Source organism: Callorhinus ursinus, unplaced genomic scaffold (assembly GCF_003265705.2).
Source record: "Callorhinus ursinus isolate GAN/ISIS: 27379988/994484 unplaced genomic scaffold, GSC_fseal_2.0 scaffold9, whole genome shotgun sequence".
NCBI lineage: Eukaryota > Metazoa > Chordata > Mammalia > Carnivora > Otariidae > Callorhinus > Callorhinus ursinus.
Window position 1 is genome coordinate 48,994,216 of NW_027397071.1, and position 26,644 is coordinate 49,020,859.

Sequence of the window (26,644 nt, forward strand, 5' to 3'; positions counted from 1 at the left end):
CAAAGTCTTAACTCCTACAGAGTGCCATTAATAACAGTGGTTTCCACCACTGGGCTCCACAAAGGCAGTGTTAAGATGCCTAATTAGGTTAGCAATAATTCAGTACAGGTAATGTGATATTGTGTGGGACTTAATTAGGTTAAACTACAACTCAGATGCAGTTGGCATTACATTCAGGAAGGCCATCTCCAACGGGAGGCAGCTTGTGTTCTAATCATGAAGACATACTCCAAAAAGAGGCACTGCAAATGTTTCCGTTATTCGTTTTAATCAACACCAGACCCTTCGCCTATTAGCAAAGCAAATGTCAGAGGTGGGAGAGTGTGTGTGTGTGTGCACGCACATCTGCGTGTGCATGTATGTGAAATGAGTGGCTTATAAACAGGCATTAAAATTGATGGACTTAGAGTGGGGCAGGTGCCTGGGGTGGTTTAGCTGACCTAGTCACCTCAGGGTTGTGGGATGGAGCCCCCACCTCCCCTGCAGCCAGGGGGCTCCACACTCAGCAGAGAGTCAGCTTCTCTTCCTTTCCCTCTTTGCCCTCCCCTTACTCACACATGCACATGACCAGGCACTCTCTAAATAAATACATCTTTAAAAAAAAAAAAAAAAACAGGCAGTATAAATGTTAGAAATGGGCCTTCACTTGTGGAATTAAAGATATATTTAAGTTATAAGGATTAGCCAAAATATTTAGAGATACCCCTACTCTTGCATGAACAAGAGTGCAGCCTTCATCAGTTTGTCCCCCAAACGGCCCCAAGTCCAGCCACGACTGGAAGACTGCCAGTTGCTTGATGCTGATTATTAAGGATAACAGAACGCTCCTCTGGAATGTTGTCGTGTCTACGAGTGCAGTTTTCATGCAAGGCAGTGAGCAGAGCAACCAACAGCAGAGAGCTGGGACTTTCTAAAACATACAGGGCAATTTTGCATGAACTACTTCGTGGCTGCTGGCTGATAATCAACGTCTGTATGTGTAGCAGGATTGTGTCTCAGACTTGCTTTAGTTATAACCAGGTGGCAAAGTTGTGGGACAGTAGCTAAACCTTACTCCCCTCAAATAATTTGGCTGCTATCAAAATTTACCTCCCCAAACCCCCTAGGACTTGGGCATAACCAAACTGGCTTAGGTCAATTTGCAACAGGTGGCAATGATTGAGAGCTGTTTGCAATACAAAAAGAAAAAGTCCAAATTATGCCTGTCATAAGACTAACTAAAATATCAAGATTTGGGGTTTGCCCTGGAATGATACCAGCTTAGTATTTTAACTCTGGTTAACTCGAGTTACTTGGAGCATTTGATTGACAGTTAACAGGAAATCACTGCTAACTTTTTTGCTAGGAGGGAAAAAACAACAACAACAAACAAACCCAAGTTCATTCAGACTTATATGGTTCGGTAGGTATTTTTTTTTTAAATATTAGAAATAATAATGCATGCCCTATTACGAAATTAGTCAATCCTTTTGTTTTAGAGATAAGGAAACTGAGGCCTGGAGCAGATGAATAATTTTTCTGAGGTGTTCCACATATTTCCATTTCTGAAATCAACCCTCCTTAGAGTATCTGATAGGACTACCTCTTGTAGCAATTCCTGGCTGGGCCTCAAATGAAAAGCTCCACTGCCTCAACCTGCTGGCCCCAGATTATTTAGCATCTGGAGTTTTCCCACATTTCCATTGCTGCAGGCAAAAAGTTTATCAGGCACAAGAAGCTATTAGTGGCTCTTTGAGACTTTTGAGCAAATTCTCCATTAAGTCTATTATCAAATAGGTTGCAAGGGGTTAATGAGATTAAAAAAATTGTTCCTGCTAATGAGTAACCCCTCAAATGTAAAGCTTTAACTCAATTAAGTGATGCCTATCTCCAAAATTACCTCAAATAATTAAGAGAATGGGGGGGGGGAGATATTAGTAGGACCAGTAGGTAGAGGACAAGTCTTGTCAGGGTGTGGGTCTGAAGGCACAGGCTGATGGTCCAGGTAAGGCCCTTATCTCTGCGGTTTTCAAACACAATAGGTTGTAGATAAACTGAAAGGAAGACAAAAGCTTCAACTCCCAGGGAATGAGGCAGTGGAGAAATAAATACCATGCTTGGCATGCTGATGTTCTCTACAAAAGGTAAACAAGAACCATCCCACACTCTGTTCCCAAATAGTAACTTCACCAGAAAAGTGGTTCCCCACATTTGGGGGTCACAATACTAGTACATGGGGATATCTGTATACCTTACTTCTTCCCCTGTCCTGTAAGGCGAAAAAGGCACGTGTGACTTAACCCATTTCAGAGAGGAGAAGTCTGAGCCCAGGTATCAGGGTCACATAGCTACTTTGACAAAGGCAGGCACATAATCGAGGTCCTCTGACTCCAAGCTCATGTGATCCTGTGTAAAGTTTTACATCCTGACCTGCTTCCATCCCATCATTCCCTAATAGGACCACGTTCCCATGCATGATTTTATATGTCAAAATTAATGTGGCTGAGAAGACCCGAACACACAAGAAACAGTGGAAGACTGTCCTGGATACTGAAACCAGGTTGAAAAGTCATTGATTCTCATTGGAGATAGAGCACACAAACCTTTTCCATCCCTATGTGTGATGAGCGTCTATCTGCCACTGTTACCTTGGAGGAAAGAAGTTAGGCATAGGTCACGAGCTGACAAATTACCACACTTCAGCTCTTCCTTTTCCCCCATAATGGATCCTCCTCGCTGTAAGGAGATACAAACATTTAAAAACCACTAAACCAACCAACACCTCCCAGGATCCTCTACTTAAGGTTTCCTGGTTCAGTGCAGGAAGCCTGGAAGACATCACGTCATGTTCAAAGAAGATCACAAGCTGTGCTACCACAGGATTCTACTTTCCTCCCCTCTTAAGATCTAATCATTTCCTTTGTTTCCCAAGGAATACAGCCATTACAGCCACAGGACTGCCAGGTTCAATCAATGACAGAGTAGGCAGGGCAGCTACCCTGGGGTGGTCGAATGCACTTTTTTCCCCCATACACTTAAAGTGTAAAAGGTTAAGCCAATAGGAGAGAGGGGAGCAAAGAGCTACACTGCCCAGGTCCCTCCTCCTGATGAGAAGCAGCATGGCAATGATGATCACATCACTCCTCTGCTCAAGACCTGCCCCCCACGGCTCTTCCTTACTCTCACAATGGCCTCTGAGGCCCTACTGATGCCTCTTAGTCCTCCGGCTACCCTGGCCTCCTTGCTGTTCACCCCCCAGCATAAGCCCTCTGCCAGGCTCTTCCCAGAGATCCACATGGCAAACTCCCTTACCTCCTACTTACTTCAAGTCTTTACTCAGGTGTTATTTTCTCAATAAGTCCCATACTGAATACTCCATTTAATGTCAATCTCAAAGGCCACCCCAGGCCCCTACACACTCTTTTGCTCCTCCTCACCCTTTCTCCCCTTAATAGCACCAGCTGCACCCCAAAGTGCAATGTTATTTCCTCCTGACATTCATTATGTCTATTGTCTTGCTCTCTCCTGTTGGAATGCAACTGGAATGTAAATTCCATACAGAAAGGCATTTTTGATAACAGATGACTTAGCAGGACCTAAGTGTGCCTAGCACGTACTATGCACTCAGTAAATATATTTGCTGAGTGAGTGAAAAGTACCTATGTGTTTACAGCAACACATTTATTGAGCACTTACTACGTCTCAGACAGCTAGCAAGTGCTCTACAGGTATTATCTCATGGGATTCCCTTAAGCGTGAGATAGGTTGTAATAGCATCCCCAATTTACATATGACAAAACTGAGGCTTAAAGGAGTTACCCAAGGTCCCAGTGCTAATAAACAGAGAAACGAGATAAGAAGCCAGGTCTTTGGGCTTACTCCAGTTAACCCCAAGGCTGTATTTCCCATTACAGGTCTGCTACACAAGTTTTTGTGTTTTTGTTTCTGGTGGAACTCCACTCCTGTTTATTAGGGAGAAGGGTTTGAAATATGAAAAAGCATTGCCCTAGCAAATTCAAAGAGACACAAGTCTCTAGAAGAAAGTTTGGATAAAAATGTTTCTATATTAGAGAATGTCTTCCTGTGGCATTGTGGTAAGAATAACCAGAGGATAAAAACCTGGGTTCAAATCCAGACTCATTCTCCTAATCAGCTCTGAGATCGATGTGGGGGTAATAACCTATAAAACAGATAGTATCTATTGTGCAAGACTGTTTTAAGGATTAAATAATTCATGAAAGTGGAAAAATATATATGGCCTATTTGGTCCTCTCTTCTGTCCAGTGTTAACCACCTCACTGACAGAACCTTTGTTCATAAGCAAGCAACTTATTAAGCATCTAAGTGTGCACCAGGTGCCACACTGGATATTGTGGTTACAAATGCAGTAAGATGGTTTATTACACAGTAATGTTCCCAGTGTGGAGATGAAGCAAATCGGCAAAGCAGCTATTTGGGAACCACATGAGAAAAGATATGGCAGAGTTATGTACTGGACAGCGAGACAATGCTGTAATTCTCTGCTTTGGTAAAAATAAGAATGGAGAGATACTGATAATTGATTGCAGAATTACCACAGGGGGAAAAAATACGAAAGGATAGGCATATTAATAATTGGAACTACCTCGCTGAAGGAAGGATCCAGGTTAGTTTCAAATTAATCTGAAAATGTTTAGCATGGATGTAGTTTACATGCTACTTATCAAGAAAAAGACTACTTGAATAAACAATCATTTTCTCAGGTATCTGTAGCCTGTCTGTGAGAATCTTAGTAACTATCTCTTCTACCACTTCCTCTCCAATCCTATGAAGCCCACCCTCAATTCCAAAAACTTAAAGATCTCAAAATCTCAAGCTTATACACACTTCAAGTTCATGAAGTAGGGTGGGGAGGGTAGGGGTGGAAATCAATGCCCTCAATTTTTTAAATTAAAAACTAACAGAGTTGGAACCATGAATCCCAGCCACATTTGCATAAACATAGATTACCGGGTTAGTTTAATTTCTGTACACCACTTCACACTACCTGCATCCCCAAATAGTGTCAGATAACAGACCTTTCTTCATACATTAATTTTACATTACCCTCTCTCCCAGGCAGCTAGGGAGCTAACAAGCAGTCCCTGCGGCTCAATCTGAACAGAATTGGCATGCAGTCAGGCAACACTACATCTGTTGCATAATAGCATTTTTCATATGAGGAAGCCATATCACCACAAATACTAATAGTCAAAATGATTTAAGAAGGGGAAAAAACGCTTTGAGATATTTTGAACTTGCAAGGATAGAAAAATTTTAGTTTTTAATTGCATAAGCTTATATTCCAAAGGTCCTGGACAAATGTCAAACCAATCAGACTGGAAATGCATATGGTTTGAGGAAACTCTTAGGGTAATTTAAATTTAACCTCTTGCACAAAGTGGGAGGATCTGTATTACTTCCTGTTTTCATTATAACCTGAAAGTCTAACTTCCACGGCTCCCCAGTCCTATTTTCTAACATATACACCAAAGAAATTGTTTTTCAGAAGTATACTGTTCGATCGAGGTGAGCAGACACAGTAATTGTTAAATAGTTTGTATTAATGAGTTCAGGATTCATTAGAAAAATGAAGAAAAACTTTAAGAATTCATACCACTCAGATTAACCTAGATCTCTGATTTTTATCCTTTTGGGTCATGTGTGAATGTGTGTGTTCTTCCCAAATCATCCAATACTGTGACAAAAATCACATGGATACCAACATGTCAATGAAGAACAGTATGGAGTCTGAACACGGGGGAAATAGCTCCATTATGGCCAAAAGCGGAACGCAGGAACTCTGGAGACTATGTACTAGTCAACTTCATGCTCTTTCTCATCATAATTATAGATTATTTAACTAGAACTACTGAAAGACTGCAAGAACAAATCGGACCAGATTATGCCATTTACTTTACTATACAAGTAAAAATTGTACAGACTTCTGTCGTCATTTCCTCAAGGCATCTTACAAAGTATTTCCTACTTCATCCTCAACAAGATGGCACACTGAGCTAGACCATCAGACATGGAACTTGGATACATCATAAAAAGGTTAACTATCACCGGAGACTTAAAGAATTTGAAAAGCGGTCATCACATAGCTTTTGCAAGTGAGGTAAATACCAATAATCCTACGGTCAACTATGACTCTAGCTCTGCTGCCTATGAATACATTCCTCCCCCATCTCACAGTTCAGTTTTTCAAAAACCTAGAAGAGGAAGAATTCCTTCTTTACAGTGCTAAAACTAAAAGGCTTTTATGTAAAACTACAAAAAAAAATTCACATTCAAGCTGGCAAGAGTCATTTTTAGCTAGATAGCCATATGGACACCTCTTGAAAAAAGCCATATGGTTTTATTTGTTATTTTTGGCCTCTTTACCTTTAACTTCTTTCTTGTATATAGAGGCCTCCACAGTTATTACCACCAAGTGATAAATCACGTTGAATTTCCAAGGCTACAAAAGGCATTTACTGGCAACCATTTCAGGTTTCACTTTTAGCTGAAGACCCTGGAGAATTAAGTAAAAGATGTCCACATTTTCCAAATATGTTATTTTATTTAACCTGAGTCAAGACTTTAGATCTACACTTTATGTTGATAGCTGAAGTTCAAATGGGGAAAGTAAAACATGGGTGGAGATGAATAGTATACAGGACGAAGGAACAGACCAGCTTAACTTTTTCTCCAATAGTTTCTAAGAGAAAGGATGGGTGAAGGGCCCCCCTAAAAAGATTACCTGGAAGAGACTGCAAACTGGCAACCTAACTTGAACAGCACAAGGTTACTGCTGTTTTAAATTGAGCCAATGTTTAAAGTATGGGAAATGTCACATTTTACAACAATCTGAATTTTCAACATCTTTCAAAAAACTGGTAGATCTGGCAACACCAGACTAACATTCCCACGGTCAACAACTAGTTCCCACTGAATAGTAGCAGTCTCCCCCCGGTGGGTCATAACAATCTTCAGTCTGCCACATGCATTTAAGACCTACTTCACTAATTTCGATTTTCTGACTGGCAACCTATCAAAAGACTAGAAATGAAGCACTGATTCCTTCTTGGATTTCCTTCCATTCTCTACTGTTCCCTTTAAGGTAGCCCTCAAATGCCACCTTGCCTTTGAACCTTGCAGGTTTATCAAATTCTCCCGTGTATCATCTCTCCCAATAGTAGCTGCTCAAAGCAGGAATAGTAACTAACTTACGGCTCTTGTCTCTTTTCTCCACTGCACTTAGCACAGTGCTTTGCTTGAAGGAGATGTTCAGTAAAATGTCTAGTAGTTATCTTACAGCTATTCAGCTTGCAAACAGGCTTTTACATATACAAGTGTTCCAACCTTAAAGATTTTTTATTTATTTCTTTGAGAGAGAGCATGAGAGCATCACCATGGGGGAGGGGGAGAAGCAGAGGGAGCGGGAGAAGCAGGCTCCCCCCTGAGCAGGGAGCCCGATGAGGGGCTTGATTCCCAGACTCTGGGATCATGACCTGAGCTGAAGGCAGACACTTAACCGACTGAGCCACCCAGCACCCCCAAGTGTTCCAACCTTAGAACAGTATTTCTCAATGGGGGCCATTATGTAGCCACACACCCCACAGGACATTTTTAGTTCTCACACTGGTGTGGGCTGGTGGGGAGGGAAGAGGCGGCAGAGCTGGCATCTAGTGGGTAGAAGCTAGAGATTTTAAAGATCCTAAAGTGCACGGAAGAGACAGCCCCCCACCCCGCGCCAAGGACACCACCCCACCACATGTCATTAGTTTCAAGTTTTAAGAAAACCTGCCTTAGAACAACCTGATAAACAGTACAACAAAACTGCAGGTAGAGAATCTCAGACTAAAAGTCAAGTGGCTTACTCAAGGTAAACCAACTTGCAGTAGAATCAAGATTTGAAAACAAGAGTGCCAGGACCTCAGGATCTGATAAGAGCAAGTGATAACAGGAAAAGCACCCCAAGGATGGAATTTGTGCCTGTCTGGCATGGACTTGTGGAAGAATGTTCACAGGCTAGAGACTAACATTCAACTCACAAAGTGTATCTTAGCTTTTATAAAAAGATGGCCTGATGATGACAGAGTCTGGTAGACACTTGGTGGAAAACACAACTTAATCCTAGCTCATGTCAAGTTTACCACATACATATGTTGGAAAACAAAGTTCCACTCCCCAAAGAGACATTTTATATAAGCTAGTTCATAAATACATGAAGTGACCCCTAATCCACGTGCTGATGACTACAGAATACATATGACTGAAAGACATTTCAAAAGGAAATTCCTCTTAGGAGAAAGAGAAGAGGAAGGTACAGCCAACTGAAGTCCGGAAGGATTGAATTCAGCCAAGACGGTCACATCTGCAGGCTGCTGTATTTTGTCTCCATTACTCCTAGAGTAGCCTCTCTCCATTCAGAGCAGGGCAGTGAGTGGTAGGAGACATGAAGATGGAAAGAGCACAAATTGAATTGTGTGCCTTTGAACCTCACCAAACCCTAGGCCCTTCTTTGACAGTCTAAACCTTAACAGTACCCACAACCATATTAATCCTGTAGATTTTCCCCTCATAAGAACCTCCAGGGATAAAAGGTTCTGAATGCATTGAACTTTCAAGGTCCCACAGCAATATCTCATCTAGATCATACCAACAATCCGGCAGGAAGACTTACAAGGGCACATAGCATTGTCTGAATTTATCTGTATCTTAGACCAGTGGGCCAATCTCTCTGCCAATTTCTGGTTTTTATAGCTTAAAAACTAGATAGAGTTGAATGAGGACTACCACCAGAAAAATATATCAAGACAGAAATTAACATAAGCAGAAAAGAAATTTGTTAGAAAGACGTGAGAAACACAAGAGACAGAATCTTAGCAAGGTTAGATAGCTGAGAGTACTCTCCAAGAGATCAAGTCACTAAAACAGCCTCACTAGAAGGCAACAGTGGTCAACTGGCTGTTCCTGTCACTGGAATGTCTTTTCCATAATCTTAACATCACCAACTGTCCCTCATCTATTGCTGCCTAAATGTTTAAAGTCCCAGGCAGGACTCTGATCACCTAGTGTCAGTAACACACCTATCACCCTAGCTGCTATGGAGCAGGGAGACAGATCATCCACCCTTCCTCAAAAAAAAGGTGCCTAGGATGCAGGACACCCAAAACAGCAATTAATGTCCAAAGATCTGCTGACCCTCCACCACAACCCTTTTGGAGCAATTCTATGTACCTCTCCACTCACTTTCGATAAGGTACTGACTTGCTCAGGTTCATAAAGCTGGTCAAGTGCCAGCACTAAGAATTCACCCAAGGCTCCTGGTTCTTGACTCCCGGAGAAAAAATGTGTTTAAAAAGCAGATTTAAACAATATCCTAAATCATCCTAAATATAGTTTTTTTTAATGAATGTGCTAATCCCTCTTCACTCTTCTGTCATAAATAGGACTTTATCATGTACTATCTGGGTTGTCAGGTTTTCAACAATCTTTCTTTTTTCATTTTTTTCCCCATCCTCTTAATTTGACTATAGTTGACACAGTGTTAATTTCAGGTCTATGACTTAGTGATTTGACAAGTCAGCAACACTTAAAAACTATTTTTCTGAAACCTATCATTTCTTTATAATCCTGAACTTAAATATCATTAACAATAGTTGTGTAGGTACTAAATACACCTAAGCACTTGAGACTCAGTCTGACTTAAAATCTTTCCTACTATTAATAAAGATACAAATGTCACTAACATTAAAATACGTGTATAAATTGGACTTTGAAAAAAAAGTCTTCACAAAATTCACCTGATAGCCTTACCTTCACATTTATATATAATTTGTAGTGTTTTTCTTCTATCCTTGTAGATTTAACAAAACTCCTCTACTTTAAAAAGCCCCCAAGGGCTGATTTCATGGTCAAAGAAAAATAAAGCCTTATAAAATAACTGAATAGCTCAGTGTTTTACCTTAAGACCCTTTTCCTTCTTATTTTTTAAGATAAATGAACTAAAGCTGTTCATCTTTAGTCGATTCAAATCTACCTTTTTAATATTAAGTGGCTGATGCCAAAGAAATAATTAGAAATGGTGTTCTTTCAACAATTCCTTATTACAATCTGGGATTTGCTTTGCAATTACTCTCTCCTGGACATAGTCGAGGACAAGTGGACCTACATTACCCAGTCTGAGAGATTTCTAAAAAATGAAAACTCAGCATTTGCTACAAAGGGCAGGTACCACAGGCATGAAAGGTGACATGGTGGAGGAAGTTATAAGGCCTTTGCTAATGACTGTTCAAAGAGGTGATGAGCCCCAACCCTCAGGAATAAAAGCAGAAAATACAGGTAACAAAGGCAAAGAATGAACTTCATTAAATTTTGAGTCCTCTAGAAGTCTCAGAGTAATCTCTGCAATGCCCTACTGTTTTCTCTCTTAAAATTAGCAAGGAAAAAAAAAAAGATCTTTTCCACAGTCCTTGCCTTCTGGGCAAAGATGGGTGGGGGAGGTACCAATCATGAAGGGAGAAGACCCTTGTGAAAGAGACAGAGGGAGGAGATGGCAGGAGTCACCAAAGGAAAGACAAGTGGCTGGGAGTCCAGGGCTTTTTTCCAGGACTGAAATAACCGCCAGGGAGACAACTTCACTAGGTTGAAGAAGCCATCTCGGGCTTATGAGTTTAAAAACCAAAAAAAAAATCTGTAGAGGTAAACCAGTGTCAGACCTGAATGTCCAGTCAGAACACGGACTACGATTCTCTACATGACTCACATCTGTCTTACCTAGCACACTGTCAGTGAGAGAAGCAACAACTTGTCAACTTGGTAGGACCACATCTAAGTAAGAGTAGCAGCTGTTGAAGGTCAATCACCAAAACAGGTGTTCTAGGATAATCCCAACTTGAATATGTTCCTTGCCTGGCTGATCTGTTACCTGGAAGGTAGCCATCATCATGCTCATTTTCCACATAAGGCAGGTGAGGCTTGGACAGATTAATTGGCTAATCTGAGGTCACAAGAAAGATCACATGCTCTCAAGTCCTCGGAGTCAAAATCCAGCACTCTTTCTCTACAAAAGACTCTTGCTCACCCACTTCCAGTCCAGTATGTATGTTGTCCTTTACACAGGAGACAAGAAACTTCCATTGGCATCCTTACAAAATTCCTATGAAACACGTTAAGAAGGCGATCGGACATTGTAAAAGAGATAGAGGCCCCTACTTTAAGTGACTTGGCCAGGCATACACTAAGGCAAGAACTCAAGTCTTCTGACTCTTGAAGGTATGCTCTTTCCTATAAATATCACTTTTTTTTTTTTGACATATCAAAAGAGTTATTTTCTCTGTGCTATTCCCATGGAGTTCAAGTTCCATTCTCACTCCCAGCTCCTGAAAGCTCACTCTTGTCTTATTTCTGGCTCATCTTCCTAATTCAACCTGAGTTTCCACATTCCCTATCTCCTGGCTGTCAGCAGATTCCTACTCCAGTTCCCCCATACTCCTGCCTCACCTCTCCCCCTGAGGCCTCCGAGCCTGTGCTCTCCAAGTCTAGGCAACATGTTCCTTTACTCTCTGGGGTGGAAAAACAACAGAAAAACTAAAAACACCACCTTTCATCTCAACATTACCCAAGTAGCCCATTAGTTTAATTCGACTGGCAGGTGCTGCATGCAGTCTCAAACTCAAAAGCAAAAAGGAGTAGGGCAGAGCCCGGCCCAAGAAGCACGTAACCCAGTGGGACAGGCAGAAGCAGATCTAGCTAACTGTCATGTGAGAAGCTGTTCAGGGGTACACAGAGGCACACAGAGTACTCTATCAATGAATGGTTTCTGACTAGAGAAGTTTGGAGAAGGCTCTGACCCTATAAGTCTGTTCCTATCTGATCCTTGCACATTGGGAACAACCATCAAAACAGGATTTATGAAATACTAATTTATATACATACTAATTTACAAGTGATGAACTTCTAACACTTAATTGCCTAGGACCTCAAAGTACTCACATCTCATAAGAAAAGATGGTAGAGTTATTTGGAACCCCATTTTATAGATAAGTACATTGAAATCCTTGCCTAACAACAGTCATACAAAGAACAGAAAAGCAAATTCAGCTCCTATCCATGGTTTTCAAATGCTTTGGAACTATAACTTTGCCAATTGCTCCAACAAAACACACTCTAATAGGGGAAGCTCTTCCCACAGAGAGCAGACAATTCAGGAAAAGTTAAGCCAAAATACTAAACAGCTCTACTCATTTAAAATGTCTTCTGGGTTCCCTTTGAGCTTCTTCTGTAAATAAGCACAGTGTGTACTGGACAAGACCACCACCATAATACACCAGACACTCAGAACAACAGACACCTCCTCTCTGAATCCTTCTTGACCTATCACCCTCCACCAAGTAAAACAAAGCAACAACAACAAAACACTTCTTCCCATGATGCACATTTACATCCTGTCTGGCCTTGACTTAGGGCTCTGCATGTGACTTTGAGGGAAGTAATTTCATCTTCACCCCTCACATCCTCCTCTGTATCAAGAACAGTACTTACACCTCAGTGGTGGCTGGCAAGAGTAAGCGAATTAATACACATAAGCCATTTAGAACACTGCCCAACAGATCATAATCACTCACAGCACTGTACCACTTCATTAGTCTCATTTGGTGTAGTGGTTAAAAATACCTGCTTTAAATGCTGGCTCTTACAGTCATTAACGGTAATTAGAGGGTCAATCATAGCATCTACCTAGCAGCAACGTTGTCAGGATTACATAAGATAATGCAGATAAGAATATTTAGCACTGGGTAAGAGCTCAATAAAGGATAATTACATGACCTATCTGCATCCACGAGGAGCTTTGGCCCCTGCAATTTTTTTTTTTTTTTTTTTAATTCCTAGAACTCAGTACAAGGCGCCAAGCACAGCCAAGAACAGCATCAAGTGCTTTTTCAATGTTAAATGAATGAGTGGCGGGCAGCAGTTTAGTTAGGACAGGTGAAGCTGGATCACTGGTTCCTCCCTGGCTTTGTCCGCCAGAGAATCACTGCCACCTGGCACTTACCAGGGAAGAATGAAATAATGACACAGTGAAGGGCCAAAATTATCTGGCAGTGCAATTCACTGTAGTGTTTTGGGTGGAAAAAACCCTCCCCATTTAAAAGAACGGCTTTTTAAAATCCTACCGTTTCAGTAACCAATGCAGCCCGAAGCGGGGAGGAGTGGAAGGGGCTGGAGGTGGCGCCCCAGGTCACGGCCCTCCTGAGGAGCGGTCCCGGGTTGGCCAGGCAAAGCTCGGTGGGACCCTCTGGAGGAGCAAGTGAGGCCTTGGGGTGGAAGACAAAGGCAGAGTGCAGAGGGGAGCTGACCAAGGAGGGGTGCAATGCCCAAGGGAGGGGACAAAGAGCCAGAACGCTGGACGCGGATTCTGCGTGGCAGACGGGAAGCCTCGTCAGGGGGAGGGGTTCGGGTGAAAGACCCTGAGCCAGAGATGACCAGCACCAGGCGGGTCGGGGATGGGGCGCAGGGGACCGGAGGGCAGGGGGCAGGGCTCAGTCCGAAGAGGTGCGATGCAGCTTGGGGGAGGGGTGAGAGCAGGAGGCAAGGCTGGGCACCATCCAGGGGCAGGGAGGTCCCATCCCAGAGACGCAACTTTGGGCACCTGGTGAGACTTCTGAGGCAACTGACAGCCTTCCCCAGCTCCTCACCCTTGGTTATGCTCAGATTAAGTCTGTTTTTCCACCACCGCACCCTGCCTCCTAAACAGGATTTCAGTGTTAACATCGGTTTTACCCTTCTATTTAGGGAAAGCAAAACGAAACCAAGGAGAGGTACCTATGCAAAAAATGAAAGAATTAAGCCAAACAGGGAAATCCAACAGCTGTCAAACTGGCAGAGATGGAAATCTGGTACACCCAGACAAGAGAGGGGGAGAATTCCTAGAAAATTCATTAGCTCAACATCTGCATTCTTCAATATTCAAATGTAAGGGAACAAAGTTCTAATATACACCATTAATCTCCTGCGAAAAGAGGCAAAATACCTAAGTAAAATACATGTTTTCTCCATCTTTTAATTTAACCTTTTAACACGCATTTCTATTATGCTCATCACTGTATCACTGTTACCTCTAGGTTAGTTGTCAAAACTTGGCCTACATTTCAAAAAATACACAGACTGACAGAACTAGAAAGACTGCCTCCAACCTCTTCATTTACAAAAGAAAGGGAGAGAGTCCTAGAGAAAGAATCAGGTCACTGGTTAGAGCCTAAGTCTCCCAGTCAAGGATCTTTCCAATAGTACACAATAAATTTTACCTATTAGACTAACCAATCTGTGGCTTGGTCGCATTTAATTCTCCAGAGAAGCTCCTCAGTGGCAAAATACAACTGAAGCCTAAGTTTATATATGTAGTGGGGACTGGTCAATAAAAACATTTCTAACTGAATGTCTCAATTTGTTTGTTTTTTTAAAGATTTTATTTATTTATTTGAGAGAGAGAATGAGATAGAGCATGAGAGGGGGGAGGGTCAGAGGGAGAAGCAGACTCCCTGCTCAGCAGGGAGCCGGATGTGGGAACTCGATCCCGAGACTCCAGAATCAGGACCTGAGCCGAAGGCAGTCGCTTAACCAACTGAGCCACCCAGGCGCCCTGAATGTCTCAATTTGTTTAACAGAAGTTATATTTTTGATCCTCCCAACACAACTCATCAGCTCTACCCACTACACTGCACAAAAGCATGTTTAGAAAATGTGGACTGAAAAAGTCATCTAGTGGGCAGTCTCTTTCTTCACATAAAAGAGTGCATGCAGACATCTTAAAACTCTAAAATCGTTCCTTACATGAACAATAATTCCTAAAAGGCATCACTTAGTATCTTGGCTCTGTAAAAAAATTTTGTTTTTTTGCTTTTCCACATAAATATATGCTGTATTTTCTCTAAAGTAAACCAGTGCTTTGACAGATTTTAGATTTCTCCCCTTAACTAAAGGCACTATTCAATTTCAATGTCCTTGGAGTGTTTTATCTGGGGATTAGACAACTGTACCAAAACACAGCTGTTCCAGTTTTTTCTCCTTTATTTTTCACATTAAAAAACTCCCACTATCAGCCAGTCCAATTAGTTACTCACTATCAAAAGCCGGCTTTGGTCTTTCATCTTCTGGAAAACTGGATCCAAGTGACAGGGTGTCATGGAAACTGTATCTCGGGTCATTTCCTGTTTCAATTGTTTAGCCACAAAAAAAAAGTTCAGCTCTATCAGATGGAAATTAATGAATACTTGCTGTTGCCTTTTGAAGAGCATGCCACTAAATAAAAAAGTAATTATCCTTTTTGACCAGGTTTTCCCAACACCAAGGAATACGGGGAGATCAGTGCACCCAAAATGAGAAAAGTACTCTGACTTGATGCAATGAACCAAAGTCTTTTCCAGTTCAGTTTCCCTAAGTTAGTGGTCAGTTTTTAGGCTGTCACTAGGGTTTGGGAAAACTAACTTCAAGTTCGGTGGTTTTCATTGTAGTTAACTCTGTTCTTTTTCCCCTTCCAACAACTTTTCACCTCTCCTCACTTCATCTACTTCACTCTAATTTTGACATTCACTAAACAGAGCTGGTATTCCCCTTCTCCCCAAATCCCCTCAACATAAGGGAATGTGTAATAGAAACAAAACGTGTAATATAAAGATTTCTTGTGGTACCTGTTCTCTGCAAACAACACACACACACACACACACACACACACACACACACACACACACACACACACACGAGGGAAAAGGAGAGCTTAAGGCCTACAAGCAATACCAGGCAAGCACATGTGTTTAGGAAATGAAGTCCTGGCTGGAATTAAGTAATAATGAGCCCCTTAGTGATCTAATGTACACCCGTGTACACTGTGGATGGAAACAGAGTGCCAGACAGGACAATGGGGAACTCAACCCGTGTTTAATATGTTTCAGCTCTGTCTAAATAACTGTTGGCAAAAAACGTGGAAGCAATACAACAAATCAATTTTAGGGCTCAGGAGGATTTGCTCAAATAAGACAGCTATGAAGTATACATTACAGGGTAAGTTCACAGTTCCGTTGTGAGAAAGGCACCTACTTGCAATGCTTTCTATCCTGTTTAGCTTGTTATAGGTCTTCTATCTGTGCAGCTTTTCTTAAGATTTAAAACAGAAAAACTGGGAAAACAACCAAAGACAAATTAACTTTATTATTAGTGTAAGCTAAGCCTTATATGACTTACATCCAACTTGCTACCTGGACAATTTCTATAGAGAAAGGACACTAAGAGGGGAAAAAAACACACCTTTTACCAAGGACACCTGAGTTCCAGATCTTTTTTATCTGTCATTAAGTCACTGTTTATTGAATCCATGCCAGCAAAGAGGCAGCCAGGCCAAACTCGTGCACCATTTCGCTCCTGAAAGTTGCTTCACACGTGCTGCCCAGTTCTGCTCTCAAAACCTACACTTATGCCTCTAAGAACTGGCTGTGCCTCATTAAAAACAAGATGGAGCTGAGGTACCTGGCTGGCTCAGTTGGTGGAGCATGTGACTCTTGATCTTGGGGTTTTAAGTTCGAGGCCCATGTTAGGTGTAGACATTACTTAAAAATGAGAAAAAAAAATCTAAAAAAAAAAATAAGACAGAGCTGATGATTTCTAACTGGAAGTCACTTTTATTTCTTTTTGTTAGCCTTTCAGGAAAGTAGAACATCCATCCTTCTATACCTTTCAGGGAAAAGGGTTTCTAATTTAAGAGAAATGTACTGGTAGGCAATCTTTCAAAGTGTTTATTTATATTATGATTATTTGGTTTTTAAGCATAAAAGACACCAGAAACAGACATAATGTTACCCAAGGTAATTTTTGCCTGAAGTAGAAGTAATTTCTAGAAGCCATCCAGGTAGTATTTTCTTACTGAAAAACTATTTAAAATGTGGAATTAACTGCTGAAGGCATCAACACAAAAAGACATAAGTCAATTCAAAGAGGTAGTAAACCTAGACGAAAATAAATTCAAGAATACAGCTACCAACCAGACTTGAAGGCCTCTGGTCATGATGAATGAAGTTGGTTTTATCCCAAGAGACACAATACATAAAATAAAGATGGAGCTGGGAGAAGGGGTTGTGAACTGGAGGAGAGGCAAGAAATACAATCAGTACATTAGGACAAATAATTTTTCTATTCTGGTCGTAACTTGCTATTTTTCTTTTCTTTCCCCTAGAAAATGAAATGGTAGTGAGCTTGTTGCACTTTCTACCTGATTACAATTCTCCATTTCCTCCCCCTCCATTTTAATTTGTAAGTAGCAACTCAATTACAGAAAAATTCTAATAAAATCTACATAGGGATAGTGTAATTCTTGTACTTAGTATAGAAAATCCTATAGGATTTTATGAAATTTCAATTATGGGTTTCATTTGGTTTGTTTGCATGCCCAATCAAGGATACTACTTAGAACACAGATATTTATCAGACACCTTCAATGATGAAGATACAATGCTCAACACTTGTGGCCAATGAAAGGCATACCGTTGTAAAACAGACTCGTATGTATAGACACTGTACGTCCCAAGTGCTCACCCACATACCCCAGGTCCTTTGAAGTTAGGTGGGATCTTATGACCAAATATATATCCACTGAGTTGTGATCAGAAGTGACCTGTGACAGTGGGTAGACACCCAGGACCTCAAGATGGCATCAGTCATACCAGTGAAGGAACAAAAACTCATCGATGTCAAGTAGGGGAGCTGCCAAGCTGGATACACATGCAGGATTTCACCCCTAAAGGCCCTGTTGGAGCATTTCCAAGCTGCTCTGACTGTACAAGTATGTCAACATGAAGAAAGGGAGCATCTGGCGTTTCTAAGGTGCTGGAAGCTTACATGTTTAACTGCTGCCTTTCTCATAAGGAACTCATGTGAATGGTCACAAAAATAGCACCAAGGAGAAAACCAGCGAAGACTACTCTGGATCCTGGCCATAACCTTCTTTGCCTTGGCACCCCCTCCTTGAGAAACATAATCATTGCTGAATCCTTTCCTATCCTCAGAATTAATGCCCCCAAAATAAAAAAACTCGAATGCGTGAAACCGAACAAAACAAACCAGCCAAAGCCTACAAGAATGAAGTGGGTGGGAGGGCGGGGGCCGGTTCTCCATGCCAGTCTTGCCTTGTGGAGGCCAACCAGGAAGTCACAAATTTAGATACTAACATCAAAAAAGAGGAAAGCCATATCAACACCTAAGAGACATTGACAAGAAATACATTTACACTGGGGCATCTGGGTGGCTCAGTTGCTTGAGCATCTAGTTCTCGATTTTGGTTCAGCTCACGATCTCAGGGTCCTGAGACTGAGCCCTGAGTCAGGCTCTGCACTCAGTGGGGAGTCCGTTTGAGATTCTCTCCCTCTCCCCCAACCCTCATGCTTGCACTCTCTCAAAAATAATCTTACAAAAAAAAAGAAAAAGAAAGAAAATACGTTTATACTGTGATGAAGGGATTTGTTCATTACCACAGCCTATCCTAGGCCAGAGATTTTTAGTTTTTTGTGCCATAGAGCCTAGGGCCAGGGCAGTGAAATGTGTGGTCCTCTTCTCAGAATCACACGTTTAAATGCATAAAATAAAATGGGCATGATTTTAAGGACAAACTATAAACCTTTTTTTAAGAGTTATAGGATAACGTGTCCTTTATTAATGCATTAATCAATAAGATGAGCAGTGTGTCAAAACACTGTAATTTCTAAGGAGTGTGGATCATGTTATTTCAAGTTATCTGTGATACCTACAAAAGTTATGGAGTATCTTTGATTTGTTTTGGTAACAAAGTCCCAGGTACTGCTAATACTATTAGGATTTGTCGTCTATATCATAATGAAAAAAATGCCAGATTTCCATTAGGGGGGTTATAATTTTTTTCCTTCAAGTTCATAAATTCCCTGAATTCTGTGAAGCCCAGAAGAAGAAACCCTGGGATTTACCTTCTCATAGTACAACCATACTACAGGGGGAGTTCAACTGGGCACCCTCGAGGTACATGTGCAGCAGTATGCATGGCAGAGTCCTCTATGGGCGCTCTTCTGCTTATCTGGCATTTTTTATTCTCACCAATTGTTCTGAACATGAGGTCAAATGACTAAGGAAGAATATCATTCAGGTTGTTAAAATGCAATTTATTGGAGGCTTGGGTGCCTTGAAGGCAATGATCAAGAAAATGGGAGGGGTGCCAGGGTGGCGACCAACTCAACTCTTCATTTCAGCTCAGGTTATGGTCGTATGGGTTGTGAGAATGAGCCCCATGCTCAGTGGGGAGTCTGCTTGAGAGTCTCTCCCTCCATTTGTGCTTGCTCACTCTCTCTTTAAAGTAAATTAATCTTAAAAAATAAATAAAAATGGGATAAAAAAATCAGTCCGTAAGGGTTTGATCAAATCTTCTAACATCATAAACATCACCTCGTCTGGAAAAACTAACAGTTGTACAAAAGGCAGCTGCTCAAACGATCTCTCCGGAGGTTTGTCATGACTTCCAGAAACATGACATGACCTCCAGAAGCATGACATGACTTCCAGAAACATGAAGACACCTGGGGTTGCTGGGTCACTGCATCACGATGCGGTCCAGTCCTGAGCTGGGCAGGACTGCCTACAGGAATGTATACCCCCAACTAATTGGGAAGTCAGGTCTATTTAATAAGCCTATCAAGGCTAGGTAAAACAAGATGGAAATCATTCACACTTTGTAAGGTATACCTCCATTCTGTAAGTTGTAAAGAGAGAGAAATGATCCATGTACTTTCAAATAAACCATTACTGGCTTTCTTCAATCAGCCTAACATAGTCCTTGACACCTCAACTCAGGAATATGTGACATAGTAGATAACCAAGTTATAGCTCTCAGTTCGGTCAGGGAAACAAAGGATCAGAGAATCAAGAAAGTGTTTGAAAGCAAGTAATAAATCTACAGGCAAGACTTGAGAACCAAAATGTTGAGGCTTGGGAATCCATCTCATTTCAGGTTTCAAAGACTAAGAGGTTGTGTAATGCAGTAGAAAGGCCACTGGATGAAAGTCAACACAGGGCTTTTCATCTAGATCCCATCACCAATTACCTGAGCAAATGTGGGCCAGAAATCACATTTCCCCAAGCCTTGGGTTCCCCTTCTTTAAAATGTGGAAATTAATCTCAAAAGTCACCTTCCCACACAAAAATATCGATTCAGTAACTTTTGAAATCTCAAGAATGATTTTTTTTAAGTATTTGTTAGAGAGAGCATGCGTGTAAGCAAGCGTGAGCAGGGAGGGACAGAGGGAGAGGGAGAGACAGAATCCCAAGTAGAGTCCCTGTGCAGCACGGAGTCCAACACGGGGCTCGATCCCGTGACCCTGAGATCATGACCTGAGTGGAAACCAAGAGTCAGACGCCTAACTGACTGAGCCACCCAGGCGTCCCTCAAGAATGATTAAAAAAAAAAAAAGTTATTACTGAAAAGATATAATCAAATACAAATGTAAATTGAATGTTTGCTGAAGCAAAGGACATTTCAGTTTCAAATGGTGAAAAAATGAAAAGTGAAAAGTTTCCATGTCCTGAAGCACCACGCTGGGCCCCAGACTGTATTTGGTCCTATACAGAACAGGAGTTTAAAAGGTATACTAGTTGGGGGCAGAGGGGAAGGGAGAATTGGAGGAAGGTGGTTAAAAGGTACAAACCTGCGGTTATGAACTAAGTCCTAGGGATGCAATGTACAACAGGACAATACTGCTATATAGTACATACAGTTGAGAGTAAATCCCAAGAGTTCTCATCACAAGGGTAAAAATTTTTTTTTGTATCTCTATGAGAGGATAAAGGTTAACTGAGCTTACAGTAACTAAGCTTATACGGTGCTGTATATCTATCATAGCTCAATAACCCCCTCCCCCACAAAAAAAGTTGCATTAGTCATATCTTGATGCTCTTGTGAGTCCCCCATGAGTTCTCTCTGGTAGTTCTCTCTGCTGTACCTAATCACTGGTTTAATTGTCCATTAGCTCCTTGAGCTTGTACCGCTGTCATGTTGAGAGCCATATTCCCCTCAGCGTTAGAACAATCAGGCAAGGTTTATCGGAGACAAGAAAGCCTGAAGATCTGTCAAAGGGTTTGAGATCTAGTCCTTGCTCATTCTTGGCCTCTGGTAAATTCCCCCTGCCCCTTTTTTGCTGTCCTTGTGCAACCTGTTATTTTGATTATTTTCTCCCAAGGGGCTGACCCATTCACTAGTTGCAGAGGACTCTTCAGACTAGTAGGAGAGTAAGTCAGCATTTAATGTCTGCGGATTCCAGGCTCTTTCCCAGATAATTTTTTTTTCCTGAACCACCTAAGTCCAAATAGCTTCAGTTCTCATAATCATCACGTTAATTTTGCCAGACTTTGAAACCTCTTTATCTTCCTAGCCAAGGGTCTCCTTCCCTGCCCTTCCCTATTCTCCTTGCCAAGCACTGCAGGCCATAACTGTGGGGGAAATGAAATTTCAAAACTGGGAAGGAGTCTAGCCCACTGGCTCAGGAAGCAGATGCAGGGTCTGGGGCCTTTTTTCAGTTTACCCCAGAGCCTCTCAAGACACTGTGGAGCACAGAGGAGGAGCTAAAAAATGTTGGCCAAATGAATTTATGATTGAAGGAGCCCTGCGGGCCCAAGCCCTTGCAGCATTATGGGCGGACAGAAGAGGAAAAAAGCTCTGCCTTCATATCGAGCGCAGAGGCACTATAAAACCAGATTATTTCTCCTTCCCACTCACTCTTTACTGCAAAGTCGTTAACTTATCAGTAGCCAATGGGCTGACGGCTCCTTGACTCTCAGCATTTTGGGAGAAAGAGTAAATGCATGCGTGCGTGCGCGCGCGCGCGCGCACACACACACGAGTTGGAGGGGGTGGAGTACTAAATTTCCACCCTGCTTTGAAACATAAATCTTAAGACCCCCTCAGGTTAAAAATGACAGCTAGAGTCCTTTAATCTTGAAAATGCTCTCTCCATGGAAACCTTAAGGACAGGAAACCACTTAGGCAAAGCTTTTTTTTGAGGCAACTTCTAAGGAAAACCTAGGTTTTTAAAGAAATTGGACTTCCATGCACAACAATCCCGTAGGAAGGTAGTCCATGTCACGTGACTTCAGTGACCCATAAATAAAGCCTTCCCAGTTCAGTTCAGCTTGAAGAGACAGATTCACTTTACCTCTCTAACAGATTCTTGTTCTCAATTCCCAGTGTACCATCTCCACCATTAAGATTCTTGTTAGATAGAACAAGGATTCTATATGATGGTCCACTCCATTTTTACCCAAATCAGTGAATTTTGCAAGCTGTAATTTTCAATTATGAAAAGCACCTAAATGTGATGCTTCTGGCTGGAAAAGACTGGAAAAATTCAAGTAAGCACATAATTCTATTACAGGAGAAAACTATGGTGCAAAGAGGTTAAGTGATTAGCTCAAGGCCCCCCCCAAATGTACAATATGGTTTCCTACCTCAAAGACTGCTAGATTTCTCTCGGCTCCCTAGCACACCACCTCTTAGATATTCCAGGCTGGCTATACTTCAAAAACAATAATTAGCTAAAAAGCAATCAAAATATTCTCAAAAATAAGGTGAGGCAATTGTGCAAATTCTCACGTCATTTCTAGAATCTTGAGCCTATTAGCAGGAGTGAAATAGTCCACAGATTTCAAAGGATGGGTCTAAAGTAGTTCAAACAAGCACCAAACATCAAGTCACTTTCCCAACAACCACCCAAGCTCTAGGACGCACTGTCTGGGAGAGCAGCCTGGTTGGCAAACAAATTATAAAATGCAAGGGTATTAAGTGCCCTCTTGCCTTTGGCAGTACACTCAAAGCCATTCAAATGTATTACAGCATAACTAAAATACAGCTACCAAGGTCTCAGCCAACAAAGAGGGAGAGAAGTCCAGACGTGGCGTTTTGTTTTTCAATTTGTTTAGGTATTCCAACTTTTGTTCCATTTTCTTGTGAAAGACACACCTAGGAAGAAACAGAACGGGGACATGCAGCCCTAAGCTTCTAGAAAAAGGAGGGAAAAAGAGTAGGGAGGGGGGTGGGGGGATGGGTTAGCCTGGTGATGGGTATTAAGGAGGGCACGTACTGCATGGAGCACTGGGTGTTATACACAAACAATGAATCATGGAACACTATATCACAACCTAATGATGTAATGTATGGTGATTAACATAATAAAATAAAAAAATATATACATATTGACCATAAAAAAAAAAAGAGTAGGCTGAGATGAAGAAATTTGAGGACTTCAGTGTTAGGGGTCCTTTGAAAATTCATTGTAGCAACTTGGGTGCAAAAGGAGTTTAAAAAACAAAAACAAAAACTGATTCCCTTAAAGTCTGAGTCAAATAGGAAATTTTATTGCCTCTCTTTCTGCCCGTGTGTATCTCTCCATCGCTCTCCCAAAGAACACAAGGGACAAAGTCCTTCCACCAGCTTCAGTCCAGGCAGGCAGATCAAGTACATGGGGAAACACACTCTTTAGAGAAATAAGTCACGTGGAAGACAATGGAGAACAGCCAGGCAATATGAAAACAGTGACAGCAGTTACTTTATTTAACAGAGGACAAGAAATAAATGTTTAAGATTATATAGGACAGCTCTTCCTAACACATCAGGAAGAAACGCCAGAATATAGGATATTCACTGTATACTGTATCTGAGACTAGAATTTGGCATTCTGTTCTCAGGTTTTCTTTCCTGTTCTGTCCTGTGCCACGCCCCCACATAATGATGGCAACACTTTATATTCACATCCATTTCCAGTCTTTGTTACTTCTACATACATCCCATTCCCTCCAAGCAGGGTAGGAGGGGTTCCCATACAAGCCTACTAGGGACAGAGGAACGAACTAAACAAATGTGTCTTCAACCACTGGGTCTGCTAAGTATTTCCTTTTGATTGAGCTACTGTAATGTAAGCTTCTCCCCACACCCACTCGCCCATATTCTCTGGAGCCCCCTACAAAAGGAACAAGATTTATGCAGACAGCAAATATTAAGAAGCTCATCAAATGCTGAATCAATTAATGTATTAACCTAAGTCTCAGGCAGAAGCTGACATGGATTTGAATTCAAGCTCTTCCACTTTTTTTTAATTTTATTTATTTTTTTATTGTTATAAAGCTCTTCCACTTTTGACTTTCAAATCCTAGACAAGTTGTTTGCTCTTTCTGAAGTCAGTAACTGTCTGCATTAGAAATAAAACTCTACTCCTTGGCATATGCCTGGAACATAAAAGGTGCCCCTAAAAGTACACTATTTTAAGTCCTACCTACCAATAAAATGGTCCTTTGTGGGGAGGGGGACCTTTTCCTCCCTTTCCCAGCAATTTAAGGAACCATATCAGGCACAATCACTGTAGTTTCTCTGGTAGGTAACAGTGAATAAAAGCAGCTCCCATTTGGTTAAATTCTAGATTGGAACTTACAGAATAAATTCAAGTAAGTATAAATCCTTACTAGTATTTATAAGTATAAGGCCTTTGGGATGTTGTCGTTTGGGAACTCAAGAATTGCTATCCTTTACAAGTAAATCCTCTCTTTGACAACTGCTCATGATTAGGTCATTAATATAGCTCAACTTGTCCACAGATGTGGACGTAAAAACAAACAAAACCCAAAAAAACCAAAACTTCAAATTAAGAGAAATAAGGAGGGAAAATTAAGGGGAAGAAAAGATTGTTGGAAAAGATGAGAAAACGTCCTGTGTCTTACCAGGCAAAGCCAGAGTCACAGCACCACTTTAGAAACCCCTACCTGGCCTACAAGAAAAGTTATCTAAAGCATTAACTAAGAGGATAAGGAGCCACCATTGTTGCAGGCTTAAAGTGATCCACTTTCACTAGAGCTTAGGGTAGTGGGGCCCTCATTGAAAATGCAAAATCCCCAGCTGGGGGTAAGAAGAAGAGAAAATGTTAAGATGCTCAGCTCTGGAGTGCCAAGACCAAGGGTCTCCACATTCCAGCGCTCAGCCTCCTCCCTCCCCGGCTCCAACACTCCCTCCCTTTTATTCTGGAGGAGGTCCTTCCCAGCTTGGCCTTTCGGTGTCCGGGAGACTCGGGAAGAGCCTCAGGAACTGCTGAGAAATAGAGAAATACACAATGGCTCTCCTCCACAAAGGCCTCTTTCATGGAGGTAGTCGTGTCTATTAAATACGCCCCCGAACGTGCATACGCTTTTTTTTTTTTTATAGGTAGAGCATGTGACTTTTTTTTTTTTTTTTAAGATTTTTATTTATTTGACAGAGAGAGACACAGTGAGAGAGGGAACACAAGCAGGGGGAGTGGGAGAGGGAGAAGCAGGCCTCCCGCGGAGCAGGGAGCCGATGCGGGGCTCGATCCCAGGATCCTGGGATCATGTCCTAAGCCGAAGGCAGACGCTTAACGACTGAGCCACCCAGGCGCCCCCATGCATACACTTCTATAAGGAGATTAGGAGGGCCACGAGCTCACTGAAATGGGTTGGCCCCCACAAAATGTGTTTAAACCTACTGCAGGGTGGAGAAGTGGTGGGTGTGGCAGGAAGAGGGAAGATTCAAATTAGTGGCAGGGGGCCTCCCCTCTCCTTGATAAAAGGTGGGGGGGGGGACGGACAAAACTATCCAAAAGGGCTGCTGCAGCCCCTGGGTGGAGCTAGTTGGTATCCACACAATCCCCTTCCTTCCCTGGCATTCTTGTATTGCCCAGCTAGGGGCCATAACACATTCAAAGTATTCCTTCCTATACAAAAGTCACAAGAGGATGAGCATAATAATTCCCTGCATGGTAATATGCACTTTTCAAACTGCTCCTCAAATCTTTGCAAGTAGGAAGTACAAAATAGAAGTTTCCAATAAAAATTATATTGTTACACATCCTGAGAAAATGCATCATCCATGAGGTGTCCAACTATATATTTAAGTTATTAAACCACTCATAGGCCTCTTTGGCTTAATGAAGGATTAAGCTTTCACCTCATTATTTCTTCATGATTATTTCTTCCTGGAGAATGAAACAGTTACACAAAGAACAAGTCCACCCATAGTAATAAATGGCAACTCCTTTTATTCACCTAGACACATAAAAGATAAAACAAGAAATCTTTCACTCAGAGGGTATTTCTGAACTCTTCTAATAGGTCAATGATTTTATGATTCAAAAGGGATTTTAGAGACATCTCACTTGATATAACAGTTCTGTGAAGTATTATTCCCCACCCCCCTTACCATGTTATAGGTGAGGAAAGGGACTGAGGTAGAGCCTCGGGTATTTGCTTCCAAGCACCCTCGTTCGTTCGTTCGTTCATTCATTCATTCATTCAGCACTCACTGAGGGTCTACACTTATCCTGAGCACACGCAAAGGACTGAGGACTCAGAGAAAGCAGACTTCATTTCTACCTATAAATAGCACACAAGGGCAAGTACAGAGTTCTAAGGGGTCACAAGGGAGTGCTCAAAAACAGACAATCTTCTAGAGAAGACGATACCAGAGTTGAGCTCTCAAGGATAACCCAATGTTCTCTTCACACCACGATGCCTTGCACGACTCACCAGTATTAAACTAGGCAGTTAAAGGTGGTCCTGGGAACAGCATTTGTTCCAGAAGACCAAGAACTGCACAGTA

At 41.7% G+C, this 26,644-nt stretch overlaps 1 protein-coding gene across 3 annotated transcripts in view; it reads right to left on the bottom strand.

The window, feature by feature from the left end:
• Window positions 1-26,644, bottom strand: part of CACHD1 (cache domain containing 1) — a 208,569-nt gene that overhangs the window by 159,095 nt on the left and 22,830 nt on the right. Inside the window, exon 1 of one of the 3 annotated variants that reach the window (XM_073896600.1) lies at window positions 17,022-17,040. The exons of the other annotated variants lie outside the window; for them this stretch is intronic. The gene's annotated coding sequence lies outside the window, so the exon portion shown is untranslated. Of the gene's footprint in view, window positions 1-17,021; window positions 17,041-26,644 lie in introns of those variants that run through there. 3 annotated transcript variants of the gene reach the window in all.